Here is a 25,638-nt window from a genome sequence, read left to right on the forward strand (position 1 = left end):
ACACCGGGAGGATCTAGGGTTACACATGGTCGGTTACAAAGAAAGGAATCTACATATTTGGTCTCCAAGCTTGCCTTCCACGCCAAGGAGAGTCCCTTCCGGACACGAGTGCAGACTTCAGTCTTCGTATCTTCACAACCCATCAGTCTAGCCCATGGCTAGCAGGTTGGACGCCCGAGGACCCCTTAGTCCAGGACTCCCTCATACGTGCCCATGTTACGCCTTCCGAAAATAGTGCCACACTTATAACCGTCAGTAAATTTTGAGCATGCGTCCCGTCACAATTTTTTTAGAAGAATAGGGAGGCCGCGTCCCGTCACATTCCGAATTGCAAACCTGTTCACACCGATCAAAACCTAAAGGGTTTCCCACTTAGGAGCGTATTACTACGCGGTTATAAATACTACTACTCCAAGATGATTGTACATTCCTCCTCAACTCCTCATCCACAAAAAGTCAAAAACAAACAAGTCATTTATCATCGTTCCCTTGTGTCCGCCATGGACAGTGTGAGTTCTGGGTCGAGAGATTGCCACCAGGGAGAGGCGAGCCTGGAAGCAGAAGCACGAGAGATGTCCCGCCTTGCCGTGAAAGCAACCAACATGTCCCGCCGCACGGCCGTAGCAACAGAGAGGCCCCGTCGCGCTGCCGAAGCAGCACGGAGGACCCGCCGTGCCGTCGATGCAGCAGACTGGTCTGGCCACACTGCGGAAGCAGAAGAGATGTCCCGCCGCACCGCAAATGCAGCAGAGATGTCCTCCCGCACCGCAGTGGCTTGGGAAAATGTCTCGCGGGTAGGCGACGACTCTTACAGGCGCATCCGTGCCCTTGTCCTTAGGCAGATGGATCAGATCTCTAGGTCGGCGAGGTTGCAGGATGACCTGAAAGCCTCGTTTGAATAGTCTACCAACGTCATCCGGCAACTAAATGAGAGCAATGCGAAGCTCCGGGCCGAGCGCGACTTGTTGTGGGCGAAGATCGTCAGAAGTGCGGAGCAGCAGGAGCAGACCACTGCCTTGTTGAAGAGGACCAGTGTCATCGTCGAGAAACTTATGGATGAGAATGCCATGTTGCGCATCGAGCGTAGAAGGCTGGTGGAGGAATCCGTGGATGCTCTCAATCAGTATCTTGAGGACAAGAAAGAGCTCGTCGCCGCTCGCCGCGGAGGCTAGTTCCTGCGGCCATGCAGCAACACATCAAGAAAGTAGAGATCAGCGATCCAGATCGTTGTCTTCCCTGTTCTTTTGCCCTTGTGTATTTTGGGCATTGCCGCATGTGGCTTTTTTTAATTATGTTTATAAATATTTAAGACAATTATTATCCAATGTCATCGTCCTTATATTCATCATGCTTGCTATAAGTCGCAGTCGATGCTATATAGGTCCGTCGGATCTTACATCAAGATCTGTGCAAAACTTTATTTTCAGATTTTCATTTTTCTCTCTTAAATCTCAGTCCAGTGAGACATATACCCACGCTGTAGAACAGGTGATCGGGCACCATTAATGGAGACGTTGGGAGGGAGGTGCGCGGCGGGTAGCGGTCAAAGGGCACTCCTCCCGATGAGCACGCGCAGGGGTCTGCTCACACGCCTCCCGTACTCAAATAGCTACCCCGCACGGCACCTCCTAGCCAATAAAAAAGGGAACGCGTGGCCGCATGTAATTGGTAAGTCGAACACCCACAGTTTCAATAATACTTGTGTTTCCGATTTGTAATGTGACAGCACTTGTTCCAAAATGACTTTGTTGATTGTTAATGTGTGCGCCTTCGCAAATAGGACAGAAAAATTACCACAGCATGTTGGTGCCATGTCATGAGACCATGCCAAGTTTCATGATTTTCAGGCGTGTTTTGGAATTACAGGAATTAAAAAACCAAGTTTCTCAATTTTTCCAGCCGAGCCACAATGACCAGATGTTTGAATTTCACTCACATCTCTTGCATGGGACCTAGAAATTCACCCAACGACACACATGTGATTTTTCAAACAACTTTGGTGCACTCGAGCTTGTGCTTGTAGTTCACATTTGAATTATGCACATTGAATGCCCAGAAACTCAGTTAATGTATAAAAAGGTCAAATGAACCCGAAATAATTCCTAAATTTAGCACGATACTTCTATTTGGTCTAATCTGGTTGTGTAAAAAAATTAAGCGGGAGAAGGCAGTGTACGTATGTCATTTCATAGACGGAGGTGGCATGTTCCCTCTCGGAACCACGAGCCTTCTTGAGGTAAGCTCCGGTTTACAAGAAGCTTACACCAAAGCTTGTCCCAATTTGGCCAAGAGAATTACCGCAGCATGTTTGTGCCATGTCATGAGACCATGCCAAGTTTCATGATTTTCAGGCGTGTTTTGGAATTACAGAAATTAAAAAACCAAGTTTCTCAATCTTTCCGGCCGAGCCACGACGCCCAGATGTTTGAATTCCACTCACATCTCTTGCATGGGACCTAGAAATTCATCCAAGGACACACATGTGATTTTTCAAACAACTTTGGTGTATTGGAGCCTGTGCTTATAGTTCAAATTTGAACTATGCACATTAAATGCCCAGAAACTCAATTAATGTATAAAAAAGGCCAAACAAACCCAGAATAATTCCAAAATTTAGAACGATACTTCTATTTGGTCTAACCTGGCTGTGTAAAATAATTAAGGCAGGAGAAGGCAGTGTACGTATGTCGTTTTGCACACGGAGGTGACACGTTCCCTCTCGGAACCATGAGCCTTCTTGAGGGAAGCTCCGGTTTGCAAGAAGCTTACACCAAAGCTTATCCCAATTCGTCCAAAGAAATTACTGCAGCATGTTGGTGCCATGTCATGACACCATGCCAAGTTTCATGATTTTCAGGCGTGTTTTGGAATTACAGGAACTAAAAACCAAGTTTCTCAGTCTTTCCGGCCGAGCCACGACGCCAAGATGTTTGAATTTCACTCCCATCTGTTGCATGGGACCTAGAAATTCACTCAAGGACACACATGTGATTTTTCAAACAACTTTGGTGCATTGGAGCACGTGCTTGTAGTTCAAATTTGAATTATGCACATTAAACGTGAAGAAACTCAATTAATGTATAAAAAGGCCAAACGAAACCGAAATAATTCCAAAATTTAGCAAGATACTTCTATTTGGTCTAATCTGGCTGTGTAAAAAAATTAAGGCGGGAGAAGGCAGTGTACGTATGTCATTTCACACACGGAGGTGACACGTTCCCTCTCGGAACCACGAGCCTTCTTGAGGGAAGCTCCGGTTTGCAAGAAGCTTACACCAAAGCTTGTCCCAATTCGGCCAAAGAAATTACCGCAACATATTGGTGTCATGTCATGACACCATGCCAAGTTTCATGATTTTCAAGCATGTTTAAGAATTACAGGAATTAAAAAACCAAGTTTCTCAATCTTTCCGGCCGAGCCACGACGCCCAGATGGTTGAATTTCACTCCCATCTCTTGCATGGGACCTAGAAATTCACCCAAGGACACACATGTGATTTTTCAAACAACTTCAGTGCATTGGAGCCTTTGCTTGTAGTTCAAATTTGAATTATGCACATTAAATGCCCAGAAACTCAATTAATGTATAAAAAGGGCCAAATGAACCCGGAATAATTCGAAAATTTAGCATGGTACTTATATTTGGTCTAATCTAGCTGTGTAAAAAAATTAAGGCGGGAGAAGGCAGTGTATGTATGTCGTTTTGCACACGGAGGTGACACGTTCCCTCTCGGAACCACGAGCCTTCTTGAGGGAAGCTCCTGTTTGCTAGAAGCTTACACCAAAGCTTGTCCCAATTCGGCCAAAGAAATTACAGCAGCATGTTGGTGCCATGTCATGACACCATGCCAAGTTTCATGATTTTCAGGCGTGTTTTGGATTTACGGGAATTAAAAAACCAAGTTTCTCAATCTTTCCGGTCGAGCCACGACGCCCAGATGTTTGAATTTCACTCTCATCTCTTGCATGGGACCTAGAAATTCATCCAAGGACACACATGTAATTTTTCAAACAACTTTGATGCACTGGAGCATGTGCTTGTAGTTCAAATTCGAATTATGCACATTAAATGCGCAGGAACTAAATTAATGTATAAAAAGTTACCAACGAACACACAATAATTCCAAATTTAGCACGGTACTTCTATTTGGTCTAATATGCCAGTGTACAAAAATTAAGGCAGAAGAAGGCAGTGTACGTATGTCGTTTCGCACACGGAGGTGACACATTCCCTCTCGGAACCAGGAGCCTTCTTGAGGGAAACTCCGGTTTGCAAGAGGCTTACACCAAAGCTTGTCCCAATTCGGCCAAAAAAATTACCGCAGCATGTTGGTGCCATGTCATGATACCATGCCAAGTTTCATGATTTTCAGCCGTGTTTTGTATTTACAGGAATTAAAAAACCAAGTTTCTCAATCATTTCGGCCGAGCCACGATGCCCAGATGATTGAATTTTATTCCCATTTCTTGCATGGGACCTATAAATTCACCCAAAGACACACATGTGATTTTTCAGCAAACTTTGGTGCATTGGAGCATGTGCTTGTAGTTCAAATTTGAATTATGCACATTAAATGCCCCAAAACTCAATTAATGCATAAAAATGCCAAATGAACCCAGAATAATTCCAAATTTAAACATGACACTCATGTACTAGTTGCATATTCACCGTATGTAAATGTTCTAGCAATTCAAACACCATCCTTTCCCTTCGTAACACCATTTTGTCTTTCAAAACATAATGAAAAAAAATTAGGTATACCACAAACAATTTACTAGAAAGAATCGTGCCAGATGCGATATAAAATATCTTGGGGCACCGTCTTGTCTGGCTTACGCAGGAAGCTTCATCGTCTACAGTCCACCGCCCCCGCTTGAACCACACTTGCACGCTAGTTTCTCGTGGCACCGAGCGAATTGTTTTTGCCACCGCGGAAATATCTATCTCCCCGCCCCCTCCCTCCTACCAAAAGCCACATTTTCACTGTTCCTCCTTGCTTTCCACGTTCAAATCTTCACTGTTGTTTACTGACAGCTCAGCTTCCTTGTCGGCGACCCTTCTTCTTGCAGCGCCGCCTCCTCGCTGGCTACCCTTCTTCTTGCAGCGCCGCCTCCTCGCCGGTGATCCTTCTTCTTGCAGCACCGCCTCCTTGCTGGCAACCCTTCTTCTTGCTGCGCGGCCTCCTCGCCGCCGACCCTTCTTCTTGCTGCGCGACCTCCTCTCCGCCGACCCTTCTTCTTGCTACGCGGCCTCGTCGATATGGTCAGGTAATCCACGCCCACCCACACCATCCTCCTCCTTTCCCGTCCCACATGCCTCGACTGACGGAGCGACACCTTCCCGAAATCACTGCCCCTCCTCCAATTAAGCGCCGCCCACAACCATTTTACATGCAATATAACATGGAGATGAGTAGCATGCGGCCGCATGCGCGAACGAGGTCGCTATGGCTGCCATGGGTGTCGAACGCCAGATCTTAGAGGAGCACCTCGTCTTTGAGGCCACCGTCGACACCGCCACGCGGTTGTCTACTTTAAAATATAGTTCGTGATGTTTTCTCGAGGCCACCGCCAGTGCCTTCTAGTGATTTGTCCTCTGTAATGTTAATATGCAATCTGATGTTCAGTTAACAGTTTGGTTCTCTGAAATGTAATGTTCAGCTAACACTTTGGTCCAACAATTTCTACATTTCGCAGTACTTTTCTCAAGAATTCTTTGTTTTGCTAACTGTCTTATCTTCTAGTACATGTTTCTATTCTGCAATGTCGTGCTCAGTTAACTATTTTGGTTCATTTGGTCTGCTGTCCATTTAACTGTTTGGTTCAGTTCTGCAATTTGATTTTCATTTGCTGTGGGTACAATTTTGTATTGTTATGCATGTGACACTAATCGAATTTGGTTGTACTCAATACATATTCTACTGATAGTATGGCAACTCTCAGTTAACCTGGTCAAGATCTTCCTTATGTGTGTTGCAAGGAAAGAATAGGAGACACTATGGTTTACCATTGAGGTTTGTTCAAGCAGGGTCCTTTGGCTAATAGCACATTATTATGTAGTTGTGGGAATCATTCTAATATTTAGGTTTCTTACAATTTGGTCTTGCACATGTAGGTCCTGCTGTGAGAGGCTTAGACCCACTGTTCGACCCATTTTGCATATGGGGAAATGAGATGTCCATGAATATCAGTCAAGTCAAGAAACTCAGAAAGATTGTTAAGATGAAGAAACTTGCGACGAATAATAGCAAGATCTTTGTTTGCACAATGAAGAAGACATCGGTCAACTATAGGATGGTACCAACTCTTTTACCTTGTTTTTACCCCTTGCGCCATTTCAAAATTTACAACAACGATTTATGCATAGCTTTGTTTTTAGTACTTTTCAAAGCAGTTGACCGATGATTACCTCTCAAACCACCTGCATGGTTAAGAGGCGAGGAAGGTATTCATTCAACACCCACGGTACAATATCAAAGTCTTGCTGAAGAGGACGAAGGTTGGGCGGGCAATTATCCATAGCCACTGGCCTAAAGTTGTAAGGAAATTCAACAACACTGAAGGCTCAATATTTGCCTTCCGCTTCTGCAGTTTCCTAGATGAGATTCATCTGTCTATTTACCATGTATGATGCTACTTTCCAAAGATTTTTGATGCTGCATGTGAAACTTGGTGCTGTTGTGTAATGGCGTAACTGAGTGGCGAAGCTATTGTTGGGGAACGTAGCAGAATTTTAAAATTTTCTACGCATCACCAAGATCAATCTATGGAGTCATCTAGCAACGAGGGAGAGAGGAGTGCATCTACATACCCTTGTAGATCGCGCGCGGAAGCGTTCAAGAGAACGGGGTTGATGGAGTCATACTCGTCGTGATCCAAATCACCGATGACCTAGCGCCGAACGGACGGCACCTCCGCGTTCAACACACGTACAGTTGGGAAGACGTCTCCTCCAACTTGATCCAGCAAGGGGGAAGGAGAGGTTGATGAAGATCCAGCAGCACGACGGCGTGGTGGTGGAAGCAACGGTGATCTCGGCAGGGCTTCGCCAAGCTCAGGGAGAGGGAGGAGTGTCACGGGAGGGAGAGGGAGGCGCCAGGGGCTAGGGTGCGGCTGCCCTCCCTCCCCCCACTATATATAGGACCCCTAGGGGGGCGGCCCTAGGAGATTGAATCTCTAGGGGGGCGGCGGCCAAGGGGGGTGGAGTGCCCCCCAAGCCAAGTGGGGCGCCCCCACCCCTAGGGTTTCCAACCCTAGGCGCAGGGGAGGCCCATGGTGGGGGGGGGGTGCACCAGCCCACTAGGGGCTGGTTCCCCTCCCACTTTAGCCCATGGGGCCCTCTGGGATAGGTGGCCCCACCCGGTCGACCCCCGGGACCCTTCCGGTGGTCCCGGTACAATACTGATTACCCTCGAAACCTTCCCGATGGCCGAAACTTGACTTGCTATATATAAATATACACCTCCAGACCATTCCGAAACTCCTCGTGACGTCCGAGATCTCATCCGGGACTCCGAACAACTTTCGGGTTACCGTATGCTAATATCTCAACAACCCTAGCGTCACCGAACCTTAAGTGTGTAGACCCTACGGGTTCGGGAGACACGCAGACATGACCGAGACGACTCTCCGGTCAATAACCAACAGCGGGATCTGGATACCCATGTTGTCTCCCACATGCTCCTCGATGATCTCATCGGATGAACCACGATTTCGAGGATTCAATCAATCCCGTATACAATTCCCTTTGTCAATCGGTACGTTACTTGCCCGAGACTCAATCGTCGGTATCCCAATACCTCGTTCAATCTCGTTACCGGCAAGTCACTTTACTCGTACCATAATGCATGATCCCGTGATCAACCACTTGGTCACATTGAGCTCGTTATGATGATGCATTACCGAGTGGGCCCAGAGATACCTCTCCGTCATACGGAGTGACAAATCCCAGTCTCGATTCGTGCCAACCCAACAGACACTTTCGGAGATACCTGTAGTGTACCTTTATAGTCACCCAGTTACGTTGTGACGTTTGGCACACCCAAAGCACTCCTACGGTATCCGGGAGTTGCACAATCTCATGGTCTAAGGAAATGATACTTGACATTCGGAAAAGCTATAGCAAACAAACTACACGATCTTTGAGCTGTGCTTAGGATTGGGTCTTGTCCATCACGTCATTCTCCTAATGATGTGATCCCATTATCAATGACATCCAATGTCCATAATCAGGAAACCATGACTATCTTTTGATCAACGAGCTAGTCAACTAGAGGCTCACTAGGGACGTGTTGTGGTCTATGTATTCACACATGTATTACGATTTCCGGATAACACAATTATAGCATGAACAATAGACAATTATCATGAACAAAAAAATATAATAATAACCATTTTATTATTGCCTCTAGGGCATATTTCCAACAGTCTCCCACTTGCACTAGAGTTAATAGTCTAGTTACATTGTGATGAATCGAACACCCATGCAGTTCTGGTGTTGATCATGTTTTGGTCTAGGGAGAGGTTTAGTCAACGGATCTGCCACATTCAGGTCCGTATGTACTTTACAAATATCTATGTCTCCATTTTGAACACTTTCACAAATGGAGTTGAAGCGACGCTTGATATGCCTGGTCTTCCTGTGAAACCTGGGCTCCTTGGCAAGGGCAATAGCTCCAGTGTTGTCACAGAAGAGAGTCATCGGGCTCGACGCATTGGGTATGACTCCTAGGTCGGTAATAAACTCCTTCACCCAGATTGCCTCTTGTGCTGCCTCCGAGGCTGCCATGTACTCCGCTTAACATGTAGATCCCGCCACAACGCTTTGCTTGCAACTGCACCAGCTTACTGCCCCACCATTCAAAATATACACGTATCCGGTTTGTGACTTAGAGTCATCTAGATCTATGTCGAAGCTAGCATCAACGTAACCCTTTACGACGAGCTCTTCGTCACCTCCATAAACGAGAAACATATCCTTAGTACTCTTCAGGTACTTCAGGATATTCTTGACTGCTGTCCAGTGTTCCATGCCGGGATTACTTTGGTACCTTCCTACCAAACTTACGACAAGGTTTACATCAGGTCTGGTACACATCATAGCATACATGATAGACCCTATGGCCGAGGCGTAGGGGACGACACTCATCTTTTCTCTATCTTCTGCCGTGGTCGGGCATTGAGCCGTGCTCAATCTCATACCTTGCAATACAGGCAAGAACCCCTTCTTTGACTGATCCATTTTGAACTTCTTCAATATCTTGTCAAGGTACGTACTCTGTGAAAGACCAATGAGGCGTCTCGATCTATCTCTATAGATCTTGATGCCTAATATATAAGCAGCTTCTCCAAGATCCTTCATTGAAAGACACTTGTTTAAGTAGGCCTTTATGCTTTCCAAGAATTCTATATCATTTCCCATCAATAGTATGTCATCCACATACAATATGAGAAATGCTACAGAGCTCCCACTCACTTTCTTGCAAATACAGGCTTCTCCATAAGTCTGCGTAAACCCAAACGCTTTGATCATCTCATCAAAACGAATGTTCCAACTCCGAGATGCTTGCACCAACCCATAAATCGAGCGTTGGAGCTTGCACACCTTGTCGGCATTCTTAGGATCGACAAAACCTTCCGGCTGCATCATATACAATTTTTCCTTAAGGAAACCATTAAGGAATGCCGTTTTGACGTCCATTTGCCATATCTCATAATCATAGAATGCGACAATTGCTAACATGATTCGGACGGACTTCAGCTTCGCTACGGGTGAGAAAGTCTCATCGTAGTCAACCCCTTGAACTTGTCGATAACCCTTAGCGACAAGCCAAGCTTTATAGATGGTTACATTACCATCCGCGTCTGTCTTCTTCTTAAAGATCCATTTATTTTCTATGGCTCGCCGATCATCGGGCAAGTCAGTCAAAGTCCATACTTCATTTTCATACATGGATCCTATCTCGGATTTCATGGCTTCCAACCATTTGTCGGAATTTGGGCCCGCCATCGCTTCTTCATAGTTCGAAGGTTCACCATTGTCTAACAACATGATTTCCAAGACAGGGTTGCCGTACCACTCTGGTGCGGAACGTGTCCGTGTGGACCTACGAAGTTCAGTAGCAACTTGATCTGAAGTTTCATGATCATCATCATTAACTTCCTCTCTAGTCGGTGCAGGCACCTCAGGAACATTTTCTTGAGCTGCGCCACTTACCAGTTCAAGAGGTAATACTTCATCGAGTTCTACTTTCCTCCCACTTATTTCTTTCGAGAGAAACTCTTTCTCTAGAAAGGATCCATTCTTGGCAACAAAGATCTTGCCTTCGGACCTGAGGTAGAAGGTATACCCAATAGTTTCCTTAGGGTATCCTATGAAGACGCGTTTTTCCGACTTGGGTTCGAGCTTTTCAGGTTGAAGTTTCTTGACATAAGCATCGCATCCCCAAACTTTTAGAAACGACAGCTTAGGTTTCTTCCCAAACCATAATTCATTCGGTGTCGTCTCAACGGATTTCGACGAAGCCCTATTTAAAGTGAATGCAGTAGTCTCTAAAGCATAGCCCCAAAATGACAGCGGTAAATCGGTAAGAGACATTATAGATCGCACCATATCCAATAGAGTGCGATTACGACGTTCAGACACACCATTACGCTGAGGTGTTCCAGGCGGCGTGAGTTGTGAAACTATTCCACATTTCCTTAAGTGTGTGCCAAATTCGTGACTCAAGTATTCTCCCCCACGATCTGATCGCAAGAACTTGATTTTCTTGTCACGTTGATTCTCAACCTCACTCTAAAATTCCTTGAACTTTTCAAAGGTCTCAGACTTGTGTTTCATTAAGTAGACATACCCATATCTACTCAAGTCATCAGTGAGGGTGAGAACATAACGATAGCCACCGCGAGCCTCAACACTCATTAGACCGCACACATCAGTATGTATGATTTCCAATAAGTTGGTTGCTCGCTCCATTGTTCCTGAGAACGGAGTCTTGATCATTTTACCCATGAGGCATGGTTCGCATGTGTCAAATGATTCGTAATCAAGAGACTCCAAAAGTCCATCTGTATGGAGCTTCTTCATGCGTTTGACACCTATGTGACCAAGGCGGCAGTGCCACAAGTATGTGGGACTATCATTATCAACCTTAAATCTTTTGGTATTCACACTATGAATATGTGTAACATTACGCTCGAGATTCATTAAGAATAAACCATTCACCAGCGGAGCATGACCATAAAACATATCTCTCATATAAATAGAACAACCATTATTCTCGGATTTAAATGAGTAGCCATCTCGAATTAAATGAGATCCTGATACAATGTTCATGCTCAAAGCTGGCACTAAATAACAATTATTGAGGTTTAAAACTAATCCCGTAGGTAAATGTAGAGGCAGCGTGCCGACGGCGATCACATCGACCTTGGAACCATTCCCGATGCGCATCGTCACCTCATCCTTCGCCAGTCTCCGCTTATTCCGTAGCTCCTGCTTTGAGTTACAAATGTGAGCAACCGCACCGGTTTCAAATACCCAGGAGCTACTACGAGTACTGGTAAGGTACACATCAATTACATGTATATCGCATATACCTCTAGTGTTGCCTGCCTTCTTGTCCGCTAAGTATTTGGGGCAGTTCCGCTTCTAGTGACCACTTCCATTGCAATAAAAAAACTCAGTCTCAGGCTTGGGTCAATTCTTTGACTTCTTCCCGGTAGCTTGCTTACCGGGCGCGGCAACTCCCTTGCCGTCCTTCTTGAAGTTCTTTTTACCCTTGCCTTTCTTGAACTTAGTGGTTTTATTCACCATCAACACTTGATGTTCCTTTTTGATCTCCACCTCCGCTGATTTCAGCATTGAATATACCTCAGGAATGGTCTTTTCCATCCCCTGCATATTGAAGTTCATCACAAAGCTCTTGTAGCTCGGTGGAAGCGACTGAAGGATTCTGTCAATGACCGCGTCATCCGGGAGATTAACTCCCAGCTGAGTCAAGCGGTTATGCAACCCAGACATTTTGAGTATGTGCTCACTGACAGAACTATTTTCCTCCATCTTACAACTGAAGAACTTGTCGGATACTTCATATCTCTCGACCCAGGCATGAGCTTGGAAAACCATTTTCAGCTCTTCGAACATCTCATATGCTCCATGTCTCTCAAAACACTTTGGGAGCCCCGGTTCTAAGCTGTAAAGCATGCCGCACTGAACGAGGGAGTAATCATCAGCACGTGATTGCCAAGCGTTCATAACGTCTTGGTTCTCTGGGATGGGTGCGTCACCTAGCGGTGCTTCTAGGACATAATCTTTCTTGGCAGCTATGAGGATGATCCTCAGGTTCCGGACCCAGTCTGTATAGTTGCTGCCATCATCTTTCAGCTTGGTTTTCTCTAGGAACGCGTTGAAGTTGAGGACAACATGGGCCATTTGATCTACAAGACATATTGTAAAGATTTTAGACTAAGTTCATGATAATTAAGTTCATCTAATCAAATTATTCAATGAACTCCCACTCAGATAGACATCCCTCTAGTCATCTAAGTGAAACATGATCCGAGTCAACTAGGCCGTGTCCGATCATCACGTGAGACGGACTAGTCAACATCGGTGAACATCTTCATGTTGATCGTATCTTCTATACGACTCATTCTCGACCTTTCGGTCTTCCGTGTTCCGAGGCCATGTCTGTACATGCTAGGCTCGTCAAGTCAACCTAAGTGTATTGCGTGTGTAAGTCTGGCTTACACCCGTTGTATTCGAACGTTAGAATCTATCACACCCGATCATCACATGGTGCTTCGAAACAACGAACCTTCGCAACGGTGCACAGTTAGGGGGAACACTTTCTTGAAATTATTACGAGGGATCATCTTATTTAAGCTACCGTCGTTCTAAGCAAATAAGATGTAAAACATGATAAACATCACATGAAATCAAATAGTGACATGATATGGCCAATATCATTTGCTCCTTTTGATCTCCATCTTCGGGGCTCCATGATCATCGGCGTCACCGGCATGACACCATGATCTCCATCATCGTGTCTTCTTGAAGTTGTCTCATCATCTATTACTTCTACTACTATGGCTAACGTGTCGACGTTCTGGGAATGGGGGTCCCCAGACTTGCCTGCCTACGGCCTGCGGCGTGGCTCAAAAGGGGGCCCAGCGCGGCCCATCTTCATCAACACAGACCCAAGACCCTCGCGAGGGGCCAAGCCTCACGGGGCGGACGACACGGAGCTTCCTCAGGCACGGCCTCATTAGGCTGGCTCGCGAGGAGGTGGAGAGATCAAGGCGGGGTACCTCACGAGGTGCCCGTGACGCAAGCCATGACAACCAAGGGTGCCAGGCGGGCGCCAACCCGCGCAGAGTCCTTCTTTCCTCTTTGGTGCAAACGGAGCAAGCGCAGGCGAGAGCACCAAGCAAAGGCACCCGTTTCGGTGCAACGAGACCAAGACCAGTCCAACGGCAGGGAGGAAGTCATTGTGGAGCCGAAGCCAGCGTCACCACCAGAGCCTTTGGCAGGCGAGGACCAACTTTAGTCAGGATAAGTGTACCAGATGTTCCCCTTCAAAGTGGCCAATTGTTGGCGCCCTTCCCGCTCAATATTTGGGAAGAGGCCCAGGGCCTTTGCCTATAAATAGGACTATCCACCCACAGGGTAAAAGAGATCAGATCGCAATCGAGAAGAGAGAGAGAGAAGGGTGACTAAACTCCTCCTAGCAGTTCATCGCCCCAGCCAAGAACAGACCCTCGCGAGGCTGTTCTTCCTTGTATTGCTCATCATCATCAGCCCAAGAGGCAATCCACCACACCACACACTTGAGTAGGGTATTACACCACAACGATGGCCCGAACCAGTATAAACCCTGTGTCTCTTGTGCTATTCTTTCCATAGCTTAGATCTTAGCGAGGCAGAGGGGTATAGGTAGGTAGAAGGTGAAATCTCCGCGCGCACCCCAGTGTTCGAACCTCAAGGGTCTGCCGGAACCCGAAATCCAACATTTGGCGCGCCAGGTAGGGGTGCGCCGGAATCCACCTTCTACCACTTCGTGTCCCGTCGCGTCGTCATCACCATGTCCGGTGACCAGGCGGGCAACCCAGATCCATGGGCGGCGTGGCCCGCCCGCGCAAAGCCGCTCGCCTCGGGCGACCCCGTGCCCCAGGCAGCTCGCGGTCCACAGGGCGCTGCGGGCCGCGGGCGACGCGGACAGGCTTCAACAGTTCTCACACCATGGCAGGCGCGGTCGGCAGCAAGGGCCTCCAATCACGCCGCGACCACGACACTGTACACCCGCCGGGAGCAGGAGAACTCGAGGGCCGCGCTCACGGTGGCTCGAGAGCTGCTGCAGTGCAGGCTGCTGGAGGGCGGCCATGATGTGTTTCTGGAGCGGGTGGCAGAGCTTCTGGGCTTCGCCGCCTCGGGGGCTCACCCCTTCTGCACCCAGCTCCCATCTCAAGCCCAGGGCGGCCCACGCGGGGGCTCCGCGCGCGCCCGTGGGCTCCAAGGCTACTCCAACACCAGCGAAGCTGTCGGCACCGGACCGGCGGCGGCGCTGCCCCCACTCCCGGTCCGCGAAGAAGAAGGACTCGACGCGACCCACGGCCCCAGTGGACAGCCGCGCTACCACCCCACGGTGGGCGCGTCAAGCAGAGCTGCGTGGCACGCGGAGCACTACGGCATGGCCTTCGGGATGATGGCGCCAGAAGAATATGTGTCCCTCATGATGGACCAAGGACACCCTCACGAGGGCGGACAAGGCTCGCTCCTTAGCCCAAGCTGGGGGGACGAGGCGCCAGAAGCTGAGCCCTTCCAGGAGCCCCGGGACGGTCCCACTGGCCACGCTGGAGGCAACGATTATCGGGTACCGCTAATTCCTCAGGAGCAGGCATACGCTAATCATGGATCACAGGAGGTGCAGGTCGCCACAGCGAGCAGCTGCCCCGCTCCCACAGTCTCCTACTCCTCGGGAGGAGGGCGCAGGGGGCTGCAGGAGAGGGGCCGAGATCCGACATCACCACCGCGGCGTTCGGAGCAAGGTGTTCTCAGGAGGTAGGCCCTCTGCTGGGGAGGTGCCTCAGGGCCTGCCCCTGGCGGAGGACCCGTGGTCGTCGGGGGAACCGCTGGCGACCGCTCTACCCCATTAGCGGCGTCCTAGTTTCCGGTCGTCGTTGATGGAGCTAGAGTGTGCTGCAAGGCGGGGCCCTCGTCTGGCGATATGAAGCAAGGCCGGTACCTGTGAAGAAGGCCCAGTGCCTGTGAAGCTCGCCGCCCCGTGACACTCTCACATAATAATGAGTGGGGTTGTACACGCCCCGGAGTCTCAGGGGTGCCGACCTCAGGCCCTGGGGCTCCCTCCCACGCCCAGTGGCAGCACTTAGCTCCGCGCTGGTGAGAAGACGTCCAAGACTAGATTAGGTGCCGGACGCGACCTTTTGTCTGCTTTTGTTGCTTTGGTTGTCACTTCCCCCCGCTGGATTTAAGTTGGATTCGAATTTGAGATTTGCGTGTGTTCGGGGAAGGGGTGCTTAGTCTCGTTCGAGCAATTTCTCGCGTTTTGATTACCACTTCGCCTCAGCCGCCTCCCCTCGTGAGCCCCTCGCGAGCCGGGTCAGGCCTAGCTTACGCGCAACCCAGACTGCCGCCGCCGCGTCCTCTCAGGAGGTTTTTTTTACTACAGATCCTACGGATTCGATCAGGGAACACTCGGGACACCACAGCCTCCCACAGGCTACCTCAGGGCCCGCATGGGACAAAGGTAAACTAGCCGACCAGCGCGTCGCTTAAGCCAACCACTTGGCGCGGGCGCATGGGCAATGTAATGTCTACTGATACGATGGACACAAGTTTTACATGAGGGGCTCCCCCTCCAAAATGCTCTCACAACCATCAGGCCAAAACCTGAGTTCTATTCATGCAGGGTAAGGAAACAGGAACGATGCATGATCAGTCGGATTAATCCCCCAATGCGTCCTCAGGAGCACCACCTGAACCGTTGTTGGCGTCGCTGAACTCGCCATTGCTGTCTGCGTCGCTGCCAGCGGCGTCAGGGCCGTTCACCACACCGCCCTCGTCGGCAGCCACGATCACGCCGTCGTTGTCTGAAGCGAAGGCCCTGACAAGAGCATCCACATTGTCTTCCACCCAGTGTGCCAGGTCGTCTCGGACGGCCTGGGGGACTGGGGCGATGGCGGCGTCCAAATCAAAGTGGGGATCCATGTTCCGGAGATGGCTGAAGACGCGAGAAAAGGCGCGCCCGAGCAGGGCGCGGCTCCTCTCCTCCACCAACCTGTCGGCCCTGACCGACCGCGCCCCAGCTGCGTCACCACGTCAGTGAAGAACTGAAGGTTGCCGGCGTAGTTGACTGCGTGCGGCTCGCCAACAGCCGCCTCATAGATGTTGCCCAAGGCTGTGTTGGCTCTCTCCCAGAGCGTGGTGAGCATGGGGTCGTGCTCATGCTCCAGGATCCGCCGCTGACGTATCTCGTCCGCATTCTGGAGCGCGACGACCTCAGCCTCCTCCACCCGCTGGCGAAGAAGGAGCACCTCGGCCTGGGAGGTGGTTGACTCCCCTTGCGCTACCTCAAGGGCAGCCCGAAAAGCATCGGCCCGCCGCGTCGCTTCCTCCAGCTTGGCCCTCAAGGCAGCAGTCCTACCTTCAGCCTCGGCCCGGATCAACCCCAGCCTCTCCTCGAACTCGTGCTCGAGGTTCAAGCGCGCCATCGCCACCCGACGTTCGACCTCCTCCAGGACACGGGCTTCTCATGTAGCGACATCATCCTCCGCCTACGTCACCAAGCGCTCCCTCGTCTCCAGACGCTCGTACTCGCGGGTACATTCGGCGGCTTCCAGCGTCAGCGCCTCCTCACGCTTCTAGAGCTCTGCTGGGTCGCCAGAGGCCACCTTCATCGACGCGAGAGCTGCCTCGCGCAGCTCCACTTGCTCCTCCAGTGAGTGGCACCAGGCCAGGAGCTCCCGAGCCCGCTCCTCCGCCGCCTCTCGCCGCCGGTCAGCTTCCCGGGCCTCCTCAGCGGCCCAAGATCGGGCCTCCCGAGAGGCCACCAGCGACACCTTGGCCTCTGCATCGTCAAGATCGCGCTGACGGCGCGCAAGGGCGATGGCGCCCTCCAGCTCGCGCCTCTCTGTAGCCAGGCGCAGGCCCTCGGCCTCAAGGCGCGCGTCTTCATCAGCAAGCTCCTCACCAAGCAGGCTCACCGCGTCAGCCGCCCTTTGAAGGAATCCTTGGCGAAGAGTGCGACGCTCCCGGGCGCGCTCGAGCACGTCTTCCACACCATCATCTGGCCCAAGCAAGCGCCGGGGCCACGAATCAGCACTCCACCTCCGGGCAGGGGGCTGGGGGCTGGCACCCTCGCGACGGCCGGGCACGCCAAGCCAGAAGCCTGGCCTGGAGCCAGCCCGTCCCCAGATGAAGAGCGCAGGGAGCGCCTCAGCCAATCGCAGTCCACGACCAGGCAAGAAGCCCACGGCAGGCTGGCTATGCCACGAGAAGGCCCGCGAAGGAGGATCGCGAGGTGCGCAGGGCCACGATGCGCCTCGGGATGGTTCGCCTCTCCGATCGCCCTCACCACAAGGGCTCTGCTGCTCGGAGCGCTTGAGGACGGTGGAGGGGGCGAAGCCAAGGGGGATGGCACCTCAGCCGTCTCCGCGAGCTCGGCTGGAAGGGGCCTGTGGAGCAAGGATCAGTAAAAGCAATAGAAGGATCGGGAGCTTGGAATGGAGAAGGCTTACTCATCAGTGGCGAAGTACTTCCTACGCTTCAGCAGGCGACAAGGGTAATCGTCGCCCAGGGCCTCCCTTCTCTTCCGGAGGGCCTCAAAGTCCACGCGGAAGCGGCCCAAGAGTTGAGCGCAGGGATCAACCTGCGACGAAGACGGAGCGTCAAGGCGATCCGTGTCAGGGGTGCCTGCCTGATGCGTGTTGCCAATCGCCTCGCCAAGAGAAGCGGCTGGAGCCTCAGTCGCAGGCGCTGAGGGCAGCTGCTTGCCACCCTCAGCCTCAGCGGCACAGGCCCCAAGAGCTGCTCCCTCATGAGCATCGCCCGGCGCTGTCACCCCGCCGGGAGCCCCCTCGGCCTCTGGCGCCTCATGCCTCCCTGCTCTGCCACTTGAGGAAGAGTCGCCTTGGCCGACTGGAAGGGCAGTCACCATCACTGGGTTCTCGCGAGGCCCCTGGAGGCCGGCGGGGCGCGGCCCCCACTCATCAAAGATAGGCATCTGATTCACAAAATAGCCCCTGTTCTGGCAGAGGTATAGCAAGGCCCCTCCCTGCTGGATGCTGCCAGGGTTGGGGTCCCCAGTCAGGATCAAGAGCGCTGTCCTCAGCACTTCAGACGTCAGGTCCTCTTCCTGGAGCCTCATACGATCATCACGCCCGCTGAAGGCTCACATCCGGCGGGAGTGGCGTTGGAGAGGAGCAACGCGGCGTAGTAGGAACTCCTTCACCATCTTGGGCGCTGTCACGCCAAGCGACCTCAAGAACGCGAAGCGGTGCCAGACGAAGACGAGACGGGGGCTCTCAAGCGTCTCCTGGCCCCAGCCCGTATTAGGGACAACAGGCGAAGTTGGCTCCGATAGCAGGGGGCTGGGCACCCCTGCATCCACATACAGCCACCGCTCGCGGAACCCAGCCGCGGGAAGAGGGATCCTGAAGTCAATCCCTGAGGCCGCTATCTCAGACGCGACAACGAAGCTCACGCCCACCCAACATTGGGTAGGGTCGACAAGGCGCAGAGAGAAGAAGCAGCGCAGCAAGGCAACCGAAGGAAGGATGCCCATCATTGCCTCGTAAACAAAGGCGAAGACCGAAAGGAGGGTGATGGATTCAGGACCCAGATGCATCATGTGGATCTGATAGTGGGAAAGCACGTCATTGAAGAAATCAGAAAAGGGGGGAACCAGACCCGCCCACAGGGCGTCGGCAAAATACGGGACCTCGATGACTATCCTGTCGATGGAGAAGTGGGACGCGGGACAGGCCGTCGTCCTCCCGCATTCGTTGAAGATAGTGGCCAGAGCCGAGCCGACCTTGCCCAAGCCCTCGGCGGGTGCCGCCAACGGTGGCGAGCAAGGCGGAGGCATGAGTTTCTTCCCTCTTCCCTTCTTCGTCGGAGCCATGGCGATGGGAAGGGGGGGGGGAAGGTTCGAGATTGGGTTGAAAACAGAAGCTGGAGTTCGAGAGGAGGAAGGACAGAGGGCGCTCGAGCAACAGAAAGGGGAGCGGCTGTGTACGACTACGAGTCCGCCTAGCATGGCGCAAAATAAGGGGGCGTGGGGGAACAGTGCCGCCCACGCCCAATCAACCGCCACACGGCGCCCGAGGCCGCATGCTGTTAGGGCCCGCGGCGCTTCGCTCTTGCCCTTTCGCCTCCCTGCATGGTCAAGTCCAGGCGCGCCTTGGGCCCGGGGGCTACTGTCGGCGTTCTGGGAACGGGGGTCCCCAGACTTGCCTTCCTGCGGCCTGCGGCGTGGCTCAAAAGGGGACCCAGCGTGGCCCATCTTCATCAACACAGACCCAAGACCCTCGCGAGGGGACAAGCCTCGCGGGGCGGACGACACGGAGCTTCCTCAGGCACGGCCTCATCAGGCTGGCTCGCGAGGAGGCGGAGAGATCAAGGCGGGGTACCTCATGAGGTGCCCGTGACGCAAGCCATGACGACCAAGGGTGCCCACGCAGAGTCCTTCTTTCCTCTTTGGTGCAAAGGGAGCAAGCGCAAGCGAGAGCATCAAGCAAAGGCACCCGTTTCGGTGCAACGAGACCAAGACCAGTCCAACGGCAGGGAGGAAGTCATTGTGGAGCCCAAGCCAGCGTCACCACCAGAGCCTTTGGCAGGCGAGGACCAACTTTAGTCAGGATAAGTGTATCAGATGTTTCCCTTCAAAGTGGCCAATTGTTGGCGCCCTTCCCGCTCAATATTTGGGAAGAGGCCCAGGGCCTTTGCCTATAAATAGGACTAGCCACCCACAGGGTAAAAGAGATCGGATCGCAATCGAGAAGAGAGAGAGAGAGAAGGGTGACTGAACTCCTCCTAGCAGTTCGTCGCCCCAGCCAAGAACAGACCCTCGCGAGGCTGTTCTTCCTTGTATTGCTCATCATCATCAGCCCAAGAGGCAATCCACCACACCACACACTGGAGTAGGGTATTACACCACAACGGTGGCCCGAACCAGTATAAACCCTGTGTCTCTTATGCTATTCTTTCCATAGCTTAGATCTTAGCGAGGCGGAGGGGTGCAGGTAGGTAGAAGGCGAAATATCCACACGCACCCCAGTGTTCGAACCTCAAGGGTCTGCCGGAACCCGAAATCCGACATAACGCTTTAGCAATAAAGTAAAGTAATTACATGACGTTTATGTTGACTTGCAGGTCATACATAAATAAAGACAACTCCTATGACTCCTGCCGGTTGTCATACTCATCGACATGCAAGTCGTGATTCCTATTACAAGAACATGATCAATCTCATACATCACATATATCATTCATCACATCCTTTTGGCCATATCACATCACACGTCACATGCTGCAAAAACAAGTTAGACGTCCTCTAATTGTTGTTGCAAGTTTTTACGTGGCTGCTATAGGTTTCTAGCAAGAACGTTTCTTACCTATGCCAAAACCACAACATGATATGCCAATTTCTATTTACCCTTCATAAGGACCCTTTTCATCGAATCCGATCCGACTAAAGTGGGAGAGACAGACACCCGCCAGCCACCATATGCAACTAGTGCATGTCAATCGGTGGAACCAGTCTCACGTAACCGTACGTGTAAGGTCGGTCCGGGCCGCTTCATCCCACGATGCCGCCGAATCAAGATAAGACTAGTAACGGCAAGCAAATTGACAATATCCACGCCTACAACTGCTTTGTGTTCTACTCGTGCATAGAAACTACGCATAGACCTAGCTCATGATGCCACTGTTGCGGAACGTAGCAGAATTTTAAAATTTTCTACGCATCACCAAGATCAATCTATGGAGTCATCTAGCAACGAGGGAGAGAGGAGTGCATCTACATACCCTTGTAGATCGCGCGCGGAAGCGTTCAAGAGAATGGGGTTGATGGAGTCGTACTCGTCGTGATCCAAATCACCGATGACCTAGCGCCGAACGGACGGCACCTCCGCGTTCAACACACGTACGGTTGGGAAGACGTCTCCTCCAACTTGATCCAGCAAGGGGGAAGGAGAGGTTGATGAAGATCCAGCAACACGACGGCGTGGTGGTGGAAGCAACGGTGATCTCGGCAGGGCTTCGCCAAGCTAAGGGAGAGGGAGGAGTGTCACGGGAGGGAGAGGGAGGCGCCAGGGGCTAGGGTGCGGCTGCCCTCCCTCCCCCCACTATATATAGGACCCCTAGGGGGGCGCCGACCCTAGGAGATTGAATCTCCAAGGGGGGCGGCGGCCAAGGGGGGTGGAGTGCCCCCCAAGCCAAGTGGGGCGCCCCCACCCCTAGGGTTTCCAACCCTAGGCGCAAGGGAGGCCCATGGGGGGGGCACACCAGCCCACTAGGGGCTGGTTCCCCTCCCACTTTAGCCCATGGGGCCCTCCGGGATAGGTGGCCCCACCCGGTGGACCCCTGGGACCCTTCCGGTGGTCCCAGTACAATACGATTACCCCCGAAACCTTCCCGATGGCCGAAACTTGACTTCCTATATATAAATCTTCACCTCCGGACCATTCCGAAACTCCTCGTGACGTCCGGTGTAACACCCCGGATGTAACTTTCCCAATTTGTACTCCAACTCTTGCCGTTTCCGGCGTTAAGTTAATTTATTTTCTCGGGTTCGGGTCTTTGTCTCTGTGTGTTGTTATCGTTGTCATGCATCTCATATCATGTCATCATGTGCATTGCATTTGCATACGTGTTCATCTCATGCATTCGAGCATTTTCCCCGTTGTCCGTTTTGCATTCCGGCGCTTCGTTCTCCTACGGTGGTCATTTCTACCTTTCTTTCATGTGTGGGGATTAAATATTTCCGGATTGGACCGAGACTTGCCAAGCGGCCTTGGTTTATTACCGGTAGACCGCCTATCAAGTTTCATGATAACCTCAAAGCAGCCCAATCCCGTCAGAAGAGTTACTATGATAGTAAGCACCGCGATTTGGCTTTCGAGATCGGAGATCATGTTTACCTCCGCGTCTCTCCTATGAAAGGTACTCGTCGCTTTGGTATCAAAGGGAAGCTTGCCCCCAGATACGTGGGACCTTTCAAGATTGTCAGCAAGAGAGGCGACCTCGCCTATCAACTCGAGCTTCCTTCAAACTTTGCAAATGTTCATGATGTGTTCCATGTCTCTCAGCTTCGAAAGTGCTTCAAGACTCCTGACCGCACCGTCAACTTCGAGGACATTGAGCTCCAAGAAGATCTCTCTTATCGTGAGCACCCAGTTGCTATTCTCGAAGAGACTGAATGCAAGACTCGCAACAAGTCAATCAAATTTCTCAAAGTCAAGTGGTCACACCATTCCGACCGTGAAGCTACCTGGGAACGCGAGGATCACCTCCGTTTTGAGTACCCGGCGTTCTTTCAGTCCTAGATCTCGGGGCGAGATCCTTTCGTAGTGGTGGAGTGTTGTAACACCCCGGATGTAACTTTCCCAATTTGCACTCCAACTCTTGCCGTTTCCGGCGTTAAGTTAATTTATTTTCTCGGGTTCGGGTCTTTGTCTCCGTGTGTTGTTATCGTTGTCATGCATCTCATATCATGTCATCATGTGCATTGCATTTGCATACGTGTTCATCTCATGCATTCGAGCATTTTCCCCGTTGTCTGTTTTGCATTCCGGCGCTTCGTTCTCCTCCGGTGGTCATTTCTACCTTTCTTTCATATGTGGGGATTAAACATTTCCGGATTGGACCGAGACTTGCCAAGCGGCCTTGGTTTACTACCGGTAGACCACCTGTCAAGTTTCGTATCATTTGGACTTCGTTTGATACTCCAACGGTTAACCGAGGGACCGAAAAGGCCTCGTGTGTGTTGCAGCCCAACACCCCACCAATCTGGCCCAAAACCCACCTAAGCCTTCTCCATCATCTAGATCGTTCGATCACGATCGTGTGGCCGAAAACCGCACCTCATTTGGACTCTCCTAGCTCCCTCTATGCCTATAAATAGGTCCCCCTCGAAAAATCTCGGACCCCCTCCCCGAAACCCTAGAAATCGCCTCTGCGCGCCGGACATTGTCCGCACCGCGCCGGACGTCGCCGCCGCCCACTCCCGTCGCGCCACATGGCGCCGCCACCGCCTCCACCGCCGCGGCCTGCCCGGCCCAGGGAGGGCCCCCGCGAGCCCGCGCCTGCCGCCGCCCTCCTCCCACGTCGCGCTGCCCGGGGCCTCTCCTCCCCGCACTCAGGCCGCCGAGCCGCCTCGCCGCCCTTCGACGTCGGCCGCCGTGGTCGCCGTCGCCGGACGCTGCCGCCTCGCCCGGTCGCCGCGCCGCCCGGCCGCCGTGCCGCCTCCGCCGCCCCGCGCCCATCCTCCACCGGCGCCGCCCCGCCTCTTCCTCCCTCTACTCCGGCCATCATCGCCGGCGAGGTCCCGGCGAACCTTGGTTCGCGTGCCGTGAATAGTAAACCCTAGATCTGCGAGGTGTTTTTTTTCTCTAAGTCCCGAACTTCCAGATTCAAGTGCTCATGTTCATAGCCTCGTTACTTTGCATCCGTAGCTCCGATTCATGCATATAGCATATCAAATTGTTCGTATCAGAGAGTGCATCATTTCATTCCATTGCGTCATTTTCATTTGAGTTCATCTTGATGCCCTAAATGATGTTAGAAGAGGGCTACTTGAGATAATTGTCAGATCTGCTACTCCATTTGCATATTTGTCATTTTTGCCATGATTATTGTGTGCATGATATGCCATGATGCTCTACATATGTTTTATTAAGGGTTTTGTCATCTTTCCAGAGGTGCAACCCATGTTTTTCTGTGATGTGTGTGGTGCCTAGTGCAAGCTTGCAAAGTGAGGCACTTGGTAATTCTGTTTTCAGGGACTTAGCATTTTCCACCAAGTCCTTGAGCTGTTTAGTTCATGATGCCATATGTCCATGTTGTTTCCTAGTGATCCATGCCTCTTTTGAGGATGATCAGTAAGGATGTTTTGTTAATCTTGTAGTTCTCTATCCATCCATGTCTTTTTTGCAATTATGGAGCACCCTAGCTTCAGTCAATCGAGCTCTACTTTTGCTACTTTGTGAATTTGGGCAGATTGTCAAGTTGTTTGCAATTTTGCCGACGATGTTGTAGTTGATCCGTGCATGCTATGATATTTTTCTTGCCATGTCTAGCTTGAATTTTGTGTGTTCTTGATGAGTGTATGCTTTGATTTTCATGACTTGCTCCATAGTGAGTGCATCGAGCTCGTAAACATGCCTACTTGATATCTGTTTTCAGCATGTGCCAGTTTTCACCAAGTCTGAAAACTGATTATGTTTTTGCCATGTTCACATGCTTGCAATTGTATTTTCTGATCCCTTTTAACTCAAGGTCACTAAGGGACTTTTGTTAAGCTCTTTGAGTAGCTCCATGCCATGCTTTACTTTGCCATGTTCAGGTCCTGTAGCATGTAGTTTTGTTGCTCCGAAGTGTGCTACCTGATCTGAAATTCCAGACAAGTGTTAATTTCACAAAGTCTGAGATCTGTTTACCATATGCATTTTTGCCATGCTTGTTTGAACCTGTTAATGGATGAATTGGCCGTAGCTCAGTGCTAGACTTTTGTTAAGCATCTTGAATACATCCCTGCCATGTATTTTGTTGTCATGTTTGAATGCTGTAGCTTGCTCATCTCATTGCATTAAGATGGCTACTTGCTGTAAGTCGCAGACCGGTGTCATATTTGACTCGCTTGCCATTTCCAAACCGTAACTCCGATTCCGGCATTCTTTATATCGTTTTCAAGCGATTTCATCTCATATTTCCAATGGCACACTTGGTTTTCAAAGTTGAGGCCAGGATCTTGCATTTCCTGTCATATCTTGCATATGCATCCCGCATCGCATCCCGCATAGCATATCATCTTTGCATCATATTGTTGGACCTTTGCACATGGTTGGTTGTGTACCGTTTGCTTGTTTGTCTTGTTTGGGTAGAGCCGAGAGACGAGTTCGCTAACGAGGAGCCCAGTGAGTTTGCTTTTGAGGATCCAGTCAACTCTGACAACTTTGCAGGCAAGATGATCATACCCTCGAAATCACTACTATCTTTGCTATGCTAGATTGCTTGCTCTTTTGCTATGCCAATGCTACGATGCCTACCATTTCCTTTCAAGCCTCCCTATTTGCCATGTCAAACCTCTAACCCACCATATCCTAGCAAACCGTTGATTGGCTATGTACCGCTTTGCTCAGCCCCTCTTATAACGTTGTTAGTTGCAGGTGAAGATTGGAGGTCGTTCCTTGTTGGAACATTTATTTACTTGTTGGGATATCATTATATTATCTTGTTATTTTAATGCATCTATATACTTGGTAAAGGGTGGAAGGCTCGGCCTCTCACCTAGTGTTTTGTTCCACTCTTGCCGCCCTAGTTTCCATCATATCGGTGTTATGTTCCCGGATTTTGCGTTCCTTACGCGGTTGGGTTATAATGGGAACCCCTTGATAG

Source organism: Triticum dicoccoides, chromosome 4A (genome assembly GCF_002162155.2).
Source record: "Triticum dicoccoides isolate Atlit2015 ecotype Zavitan chromosome 4A, WEW_v2.0, whole genome shotgun sequence".
NCBI lineage: Eukaryota > Viridiplantae > Streptophyta > Magnoliopsida > Poales > Poaceae > Triticum > Triticum dicoccoides.